Genomic DNA, 8818 nt, shown 5'->3' with positions numbered 1-8818 from the left:
ATTCTGCAACTTTTTCACTCATCAAATGCCATTCTCAGCAGGGGACAAACGACCACATCACAGCAAACATTTAAGTTGAAATCATCCGGATTTTAATTCCACAGTTATCAAGAAAGGAGGCAGAAATATTCAAGTGACCTATTTTGCGAGAGAGCAGGCCAGAGGTCAGCTGTGCTGCAGGTTAAGACTCATTTATGCTCCCTTTACACAATAGATACGTCCGTTTCAAACAATGTAACCATCACTACCTACATGCTTCCATGCGCCCTTCACTTTGACAAGGATGTCAAGCAATACAACCACTAGAGGGCGCACGTCAAATCTGTCTTGTACGGGCCTCCACTTTTTCTTCGCCACATTTAATCCCCATCCAGTCTCCTCGAAGTTGTTCTGTAGTAACTGTTTGTCTCTGTGCCCAGGCGAAGTAACATCATACAGATGTTTAAAACTACTCACCAACTAGCATAACCTCTCCTCAAAAAGTGGTCGTGTCTCACTTGAGCTATTGGCTATGCTGCTACGCTGTCCCCCACGATCACCTGAGGTAGGCTACTGGTCCGTGTCCGTATGCTTTCATAAAAAGTGCAAAAACACGAACGAGATTAACGCAAGGTACGGACAGAAGCCTCCGTCCGTATCTAGCTTAAAGCATAAATGAACCTTTACAGTCGGTTCAAAGCTTTTAAACATCACTTGATGGCCTCTCTGAGCTGTCACCATGGACGAGGCTGGCAACGTCAAGACTGAAGGTTTGAATTTCCAAGTTCCAACTTCTGACCTCAAAGATGCCAGAAGTGAACAAAAAACTCAGCTGACTGCAAAAAAAAAAAGAAGAAAAAAGTGTGCACACAGTTGAACCCTCAGCGTTGCAGCCTCCATGCACTATTGGCAAATAAGAGGAGGAAAACGATGGCACTGTTATGCTGGGAAACATGTAAACCTTATACAAGTATAATCTTGCTCCCCTCCCATGGGTGCTGCCATTGTTGCATGTCCTCAGGCAACCGCTCCCTCGTGAGGCTGGTGTAGATTGATTTGCCCCGACTTTACAAATAGGAATTTCAACTTTGAGCGGCGTTCGTTTGTACGTGTTTTAGTAGGAAGTCAGAGTTCTGAGTTGTCTGGAAGCAGCATTGAGCCTTGAGGAAGCCCATTCTTTGAGATATGGCACACCACATTTTCTTGTCATTGTTAATTGTGTGAACCCCTTGTTTTTTCTTTTTTTGCGGTCAGCTGAGTTTTATTGTTCACTTTCAGCATCTTTGAGGTCAGAATTTGGAACTTGGTTTTCTCTGGTACTCTTGCCGCCCCCCAATTGTGACAATTGCCAAGTTTGGGAACCACTGCGTTACCTCATAGCCAAAAGTCTGTCTGCACCTCAACCACACACCCAAAACCACTCCCAATGAGTGCCAGTCAGTGTGGAAGTGATGACCTAAACGTTTCTCTGTCTCATAGTTTCTCCACTGTTGAAGATCAACGTCAGTATTTTAGTCCTATGAGCTCCACTCATCAGTGGTTGGTTAACGGTTGTGTGTGCCAGCATTATGTTGCCACAAACCTGAAACAAATCAAACTTCATATGAACAATGAGCATCATTTATCTGTCATGAGCAAGCCTCTCCCTCTCAGATGACGTGACTTCACTTGAAGGGCAGAGGAAACACAAGAAAATAAAACTTATCAGCGCCGTTGATTTACAATCAGTGAGGATAAACCAACACAGTAACAATAATTATTAGAGTGATTGATTGATGTGTGTTTGAGCAACAAATGAAATCCCCCTCATACACTCCACACTCATTAAATGAAACTCAAAGTGAAACTCAAAACATGATAGAAAAACATTTCAGAAACACGATCAACAACCACACCCTGAAAAGACACCAGAGGAGGAGCATTAAAGGCTCAGTTCACCCAAGTTGCTGGTAACTCTGGCAGATCCCAGAGCGTCATTATGTTACGATTTGTGAATGAGTCTCAAAAATATATTTTTCTTACAAATGGCACCTTTAAAGAATGCATCATTAATAATAAGGACCGAAGCACTGTTCTTACTTAACGTATTTGGCTGGACAGTCAAAAAAACCTCTCCTTGTGGGGCAGATTCATCTGTTTGTAACTTGGGTGAACTGACCCTTTAAATAGAGATTTGTTTGTTTCTTTGTGTGTATTACTGTCTGTCTGTTGTTTTTGTTCTCAGTAGTGTTTTCATGTCCCTTGTGTCATTGTATATTTAAATGGCTTTTAACAACTTGCCAGAGGACTACAGTTGGAAATTAGCCTCTGGCTAACACTGGCACTTTTACGGTTACGTTCATTAATGTGCACTGCCCTCTTTAAATAAAGGTAAAAAAATAAATAAAAAAAATAAAAAAAAGATGGAAACGTTCAAACGCAACAAAAACACGGTTAATAACTGTAAAAATGTTTTTTGTGTGTTTACTCCATCAAACCTTTTTTGCAAGTTGTTCAAACAGCTGCTACAAATCTTAAGACGCGTTGGTGCATCTGATATAATCTGCTGTCATCCTGCTCTCCATGTTCACTCAGACAGTCCGTTGGCCTCCTGTCAGCTGCCTCAGAGATTACGCAGCGCAGCCATGACGCCAACACCAGCGAATGAGACGTGAAGCGGAAATTAAGAGAAACAAACAAACCTATTTTTCCCCCCCTGTCTGTCTAACAGCATCCCGCCCTTCCAGGCTGTCAGGCTGCGGGGTGGGTCACTACATGGGAGACAGCCCGCCTCTGTGCTTAACCACATCTGGATTACTGGAAAGCGGAGGGGATGAGACTACCAGAGAAAATACCCCAGCTGACTTCTTATCTTCTGCTGCAGGGGGTTAAAAGGGACATGCATTCCCAAATCCACAACAGACCAAAGGAACTATCACTAATCAACACCAGCCTGTGGGTTTGTGTGGCGATGGAGAGCCCGAACTTTACGCACGGACCTGCCGCCTCAAACGAGACTCTGCTTCAGCCGTTACGAGCGTCCAGCGAGAAAGAAATCGCGTTGCCGATTGTTATGTTTGCTGGAGGCGCCATTGGGAATTTAATTGCAATAATCGTCCTTTCAGTGTCGAGACAGGAGCGCAAATCTTCAGCCTTCTACACGCTGGTGCGCGGTCTGGCGGTGACGGACCTGCTGGGCACCTGTCTGGCCAGTCCGCTCACCATCGCCAACTACCTGAACCAACAAGTGCTGAAGAACCCACACGTCTGCGAGTTTGACTCCTTCTTGTTGCTGTTCTTCGGAGTCACAGGTCTGAGCATCATATGCGCCATGGCAGCGGAGCGGTACCTGGCTATCTGCTGCCCGTACGCCTACCAGCGGTGGGGGGTGGACCGACGCTTTGCGCAGAGGTTCCTCTTCATCATCTACATCAGTCACATCTTCTTCTGCTGCCTCCCGATGATGGGCATGGCGAGGAGCGAGCTGCAGCCGTCCGGCACCTGGTGCTTCATCGACTGGACGGCGAACGAGACTGTGCCCGCAGTCTACTCCATCCAGTACGGCGCGGTCAGCCTGCTGCTCATCCTGGGCACCATCGTGCTGAACCTGGCGGTGTGCGGAGCGCTGCTGCTGATGCGGCGGAGGACGGTGCAGATGCCCGTCACCAGAGCCAGCGTCCGGGAGAGGTGGAGGGCTCTGTCCTCGGCCGCGGAGACGCAGATGATCGCGGTGCTGGTGATGACATCCGTGGTGGTCCTGGCCTGTTCGGCCCCGCTAGTGGTGAGTCAGTGTGGGATTGTTGGAAAAGGAAATAAACTGTTTGCATTTGCCTATAAATACATGTGCAGTGTGGATCAGCAAGACATGAGGAGAAACAGGCATGCCTTCAGCTGGTGTTATCTTCTCTCTGTCTGTGCAGAGGCACTGTGTAGTTATAGAGAAGAAATTCAAACTCTGAATTTGAAGATGTATAATATTAATGAGGTAATGATACAAACTTAGAAAAATGTATTTTTTCCAAAACTGAATAAACCAGCTGTTCTCAGAGGAAAATAAGGTCCCAAGATCACTGTTTGAAGCTAGAAAGGTGGCAGGGTCCGCCAAAGTAAAACAGTATGAACCTGTGTTGTCCTTCATTTAGTTTATTCAGTCATGAAACCAAAGAGAGTTTGTTTATTAGTTTGTGTAGGCAGAAAAAAAAAGATCTTTCTCTTCTGATTTAAATTTCTACATCGTGCACCTTTAACTTACTTAAATAAATCTGCAGTACCTCAGTGTGCAAATACTTTACTACAAGAAAACCTCAGTAAAATAACAGTAAAATGTATTTAAAATCTAAAGTATGACTGTATCATTATTACCCCCACTGATGCATTATTGTAGATGTAAAAAAAATCTAAATCAAACTTCACAGTGCTGCTCAAAGAGCCGCTGCTGCACCGAGGCTTGTGTTGTATGCAGGCAACAGAAGTTCAATGTCCCTTTGGTTTTCACCGTTTATTCATCCAAAAAGCAAGCAAAGCAGAAAGAGATCCTGCATGCCTCTCATGCTCTGGAAAAAAACCTCAAAAAAACATAGACCCACACAGGTGCATCATGGTCCCACAACTATCCTTCTAACTATATAACCCAGGGGGCTCACAGTGTTACCCTACTACCAAAACAAAACATTAATTAGACAAAACTAAACATGCTTAACAATAAATAAAATAAACAAATAATCTAACAAAACACAATATCATTATAACTAGATGCTTAATTGGTTAATTTCACTTTTGTATCCCGGTGTAGTTTAATCTGACGCATCATTATTTGCAAGATTATAACATGTTTTATAAGTAAAATCTGTATTTACTGAAATAAAACTGTCAGATACAATAACCAGAAAAGTACAAGTAAAAGTACCTCAACATTGTGAGTATAGTAAGTAACTGATGTCTCAATAATACTCAAGAAGTACTTTTATGTGGATTATCACGGTAATCCTTCATATATATGTGATCATCACCAGTTTTCCTCCAACACATCAGGAGAATCTGATAATAAGAGAAAGATATGAGGCCATGAGACTCAAGTTAAACTTTATAACTGCTGAAGTCTGTTAGTAACGCTGTCCTGCAGCAGATTTTTGACCAAAGTCAGTTTAGAGTTTCAAGCTATTTTGGTCTCATGTTCTCTCTTTTGTTATGACACACAGATTAATAATCTGCTCAGACATGTTATGTATTCTGTTGGTTTTCAGCCTCGGGGGGTTAAAATCCACCACAAGATGAATCTGACGGGTCACAAGATGATTAGAAAATTGTTTCTCTAATTATTATTTTTACTGTGTGTTAAATACTTGATAGTTTTGCCCTTTTAGACCTCAGGAAGCTGTTTGAACTAAACATTTTGAGAAGGGAAATCTATTTTTTTTCCAACTGCACACATTTCATTGACACAATAAACCCCTGACAAGAGAGTAGCACGTTTGAAATTAATTCATTTCATCAGCAATTAGATAAAAAAAAAAAAAAAAAAAAAAACACTGATTCAATTCATGATAAAAAGCATGAATTTTGGATCTGACAATACTTTTACTTTTCATAAATTACTTTTGATACTCAAAAAAACTGGAAGACTTTTACTCAATCTGACCTTTGGGTACTTTTTACAAATTGTAATAAATTTAGGAATGATGACCTTGAGTTTTGAGCTGGTAAACCTTAACAATAATGAAAATGAGGATTTATTTGATGGTGTTTTAAACTCTTATTTACAGTATGAAGATCTGAGCTGTACTAACTTGTTTTTGTCTTTTAGGTGCGAATGTTTGCCAACCACTTCATGCTGAAAGACGACCAAGCTGACCTGGCTGCCATCAGGATAGCGTCTGTCAACCCGATCCTCGACCCCTGGATCTACATCCTCCTCAGGAGGTCTCTGTTTCGTCGGTTACTCGGTTTATCGAGGCATGGCAGCAGCACTCGCAGCGGTTCACCTCCTTCACCACAGGAAAATCTGTTTTATCCTCAACTAATGACGGACAGCAACGTGTTCGCCCAGTTGATGTGCAACGTCAACGTCATCAGTCAGCTGCCGGCTGCCGTCAAATTCACTCCGTACGACGCAGAGAGCCTCTGTCAGACTTGACTGAAGACATGTTGATGTCTGTGGATGTTGGCTGTCTACTCAGGCTGCAGGCAGCTCGATGCAGGGCCAGAGACCTCAACGCCAGTGACATGGAAACACTGTGAAGAGGCTGGCAGCTCGCAGCTCCTGTAGGATTATTTATCTAAAAAAGGAGGGCTGCTCTGGTCGCATCTGAAGTGACACAGAACAGATGAGATGAACTCTCTGACTTGGATGTTTTTACAGAAGTGCAACAGTGAGGCATGACCGAGTCTTTAGTTTGTGCCTTTCACTGTCGTCCAGCCTCATCCTCTCTCTTCCTCATCACCACAAATCCTCCTTCCACCACACCAGTCAGTCCTCCAGTTCGTGACAATCAATAAACTACAGGATTCATTTATGGCTCATAAAAACATCATAAAAAGCTTGGTGGGATCCATCACAGCTATTTTTCTGAGATGTGTTCAGGTGGATTTGGACCCCCGTCCTCCCCCAGTTACAGAGAGTCAGACAGGACGTTTCTGTCAGGAGTCGTTTCTGCGTCAGGAGAGACATTTGAAACGCTGACATGAGCTCGATGAAGCACTGATTAAATGCTACTGATTTATGTATTCATTAAAGATCTTAAAGCTTGAACCTGTCGTCTCTGTTGTTTGACTGTTTTAGCATTGATTGAAACTTGTGTTGCTGTGATCTCCAGTGAAGGAAAGTAACTACTGAACTCAAGTACTGTTGTTATTGTAGTATCTTATGCTACTTTATACTTCAACAGGGACATATTTTACTTTTTACTGGTTACCAGATGGTTTAACTTAAGGGGGCACTATAGCCATTTTTAAACATCTATTTTTAGTCTCTGCAGGACTTTCTTTCTAGGATGTTCTTCATATGACTTCCAGACCTTCTGCAGATTTCTATCTTTCCATGAAAAGTCTGAGTAAAGATGCCCTGCATTGAAAACATCAGTTAGTAAAGTTAGTCACAACTCTTGAAAAAGTGCTTACATTCATTTTGAGGGCTCCGATCTCGTGGAAGCTGAAACTGTTGCTGCAGTCGATGATTATTGGCCACTAGAGGGCAGAAAAACTCCAGACAAGCTTATAATAACTACGATTATAACACTCACACACACTGTAATCTGTTTTTCAGCATTCATTTTTGGATTTTTCACCTTCTGCTCCTGAGAAAAATATCTGGTCTTGAGATTTCAACATGCTCAATTAATCTTTGTAACTTAATGAACAGAGGATTTGGTTCAGACGGAAAAATCTAACTTTACACGTGCTCTTCTTACACATCATTCACGCTGATTGTTACAGGAATGTTCAGATGTTTTAACTAGAGGAAAAAACAATTTAAACTGGAACCAACTGGGCAACAGTTTGTTGAAGATTACAGGTATGTTTAACACCTGTTCTCCTTAAATTACACACAGCATATAACAGTAGTGTCATCAAAGTGTGACTGAAAATATTCTAATTTCCATCTTTTCTGCATTCAAATGTTAATACAGAGCTAAAGTTAATACATAACCCTGCTGCTGTATCACTTATACACGAATACAAATAGACATTCAACATGTTCAGTATTCCATAATGCATTTATTTTTCCCCCAACATTTAAAAATAGCATTTACTAAACATAAGCAGACGAGACTGTGCATAGCTGCACCTCTGTACAACATTTTTGTACCTTGACACCATAAATAAAAATCTATAAACATCGGTTAAGTAAAAATTCTGTCTCAAGATCCATTAAAGACGCACAAAAATAATAATTATACAAGTTTTACAAAGTAACCTCCCCGTTCCTCCCTTCATTTACATTTACATCCCAGTTAAAAGCTTTACAGGAGAGAGCCAGCAGTCCTCCACGCTCGCTCGCTGCACAGAAACAAACAGCCAGCAGGACCCTGGAAGCAAAATCATCAAGAAACTCATAAACTGCAACACGTGACAAGTTGGAGTTTATGAATTTTTACATGCTGTCCACCTGCAAACAAGGCCTCCATCCTGCGGTGCATCGGCATTAAAAAGGTTATACACTCTGCTTTTGGCAACATGAGGAGCGACATGAAGAAAACATAAAGAACATTTTGCAGATTTTTGGGGAAATGAGTACAAACTCTGAATATCAAACTCCAGTCCATTGAAAATATTATTTCTTTGTTGAATAGTTTTTTTTTGGATGTTGTCTTTCGATGTCACGCTGCCGTTTAACACGTCACGTCATTTCTCAGGATGAGCGGATACGTTCAGACTTCTTAGTAAACTCTAAAAATCTTTTTTTTAAATCTTCGGGGCATGCACGATATGTCACATTTCACTTGATTTGTTGCACCAATCCGATATGCAGATGAGTTGATTTAAGGGCTTTTTATATTGAAATATGTGTATCAGCTAATTAGGATTTGAAAATAGCTTGTTTCTAAAAGCATTTATGATGATTTAAGTCTTTTTTTTTATGAGGCAACAGTGTTAAAATGAGCTTTCTGAGTCAACAAAGATCCACCTGTCGTAGATAAAAATGTGAGAACAAAGCAGTTACTGTAAAAAAAATTAAAGACGTGTGTGTGCACCCCCTCAACTGATTGAGGGTGCTTAGTGTTTAATGATTCACCTTCATAAAAGTGGCAGAAACCAAGAAAATGTAGGTAAAATATGAAACATGTATTCATTAACACTGTTTGGTGCATCAGTTGTTAAATGCTTCATTTTGTTTTCCAACCACTCAGACTGAGTGACTTAG

General features: G+C 41.5%; 1 pseudogene across 1 annotated transcript; it reads left to right on the top strand.

The window, feature by feature from the left end:
• Nucleotides 1-679: 679 nt before the first annotated feature.
• LOC311258213 (prostaglandin E2 receptor EP4 subtype-like) lies at nt 680-6659 on the top strand (annotated as a pseudogene). The gene is made up of 3 exons (XR_014624893.1): nt 680-749; nt 2690-3739; nt 5762-6659. The product of XR_014624893.1 is annotated as a prostaglandin E2 receptor EP4 subtype-like (transcript).
• The last annotated feature ends 2159 nt before the right edge of the window (nt 6660-8818 follow it).

The sequence above is a fragment of the Pagrus pagrus genome (genome assembly GCF_965226575.1).
Source record: "Pagrus pagrus genome assembly, chromosome: 6".
NCBI lineage: Eukaryota > Metazoa > Chordata > Actinopteri > Spariformes > Sparidae > Pagrus > Pagrus pagrus.
This window is presented reverse-complemented; position numbering and strand designations above follow the sequence as displayed.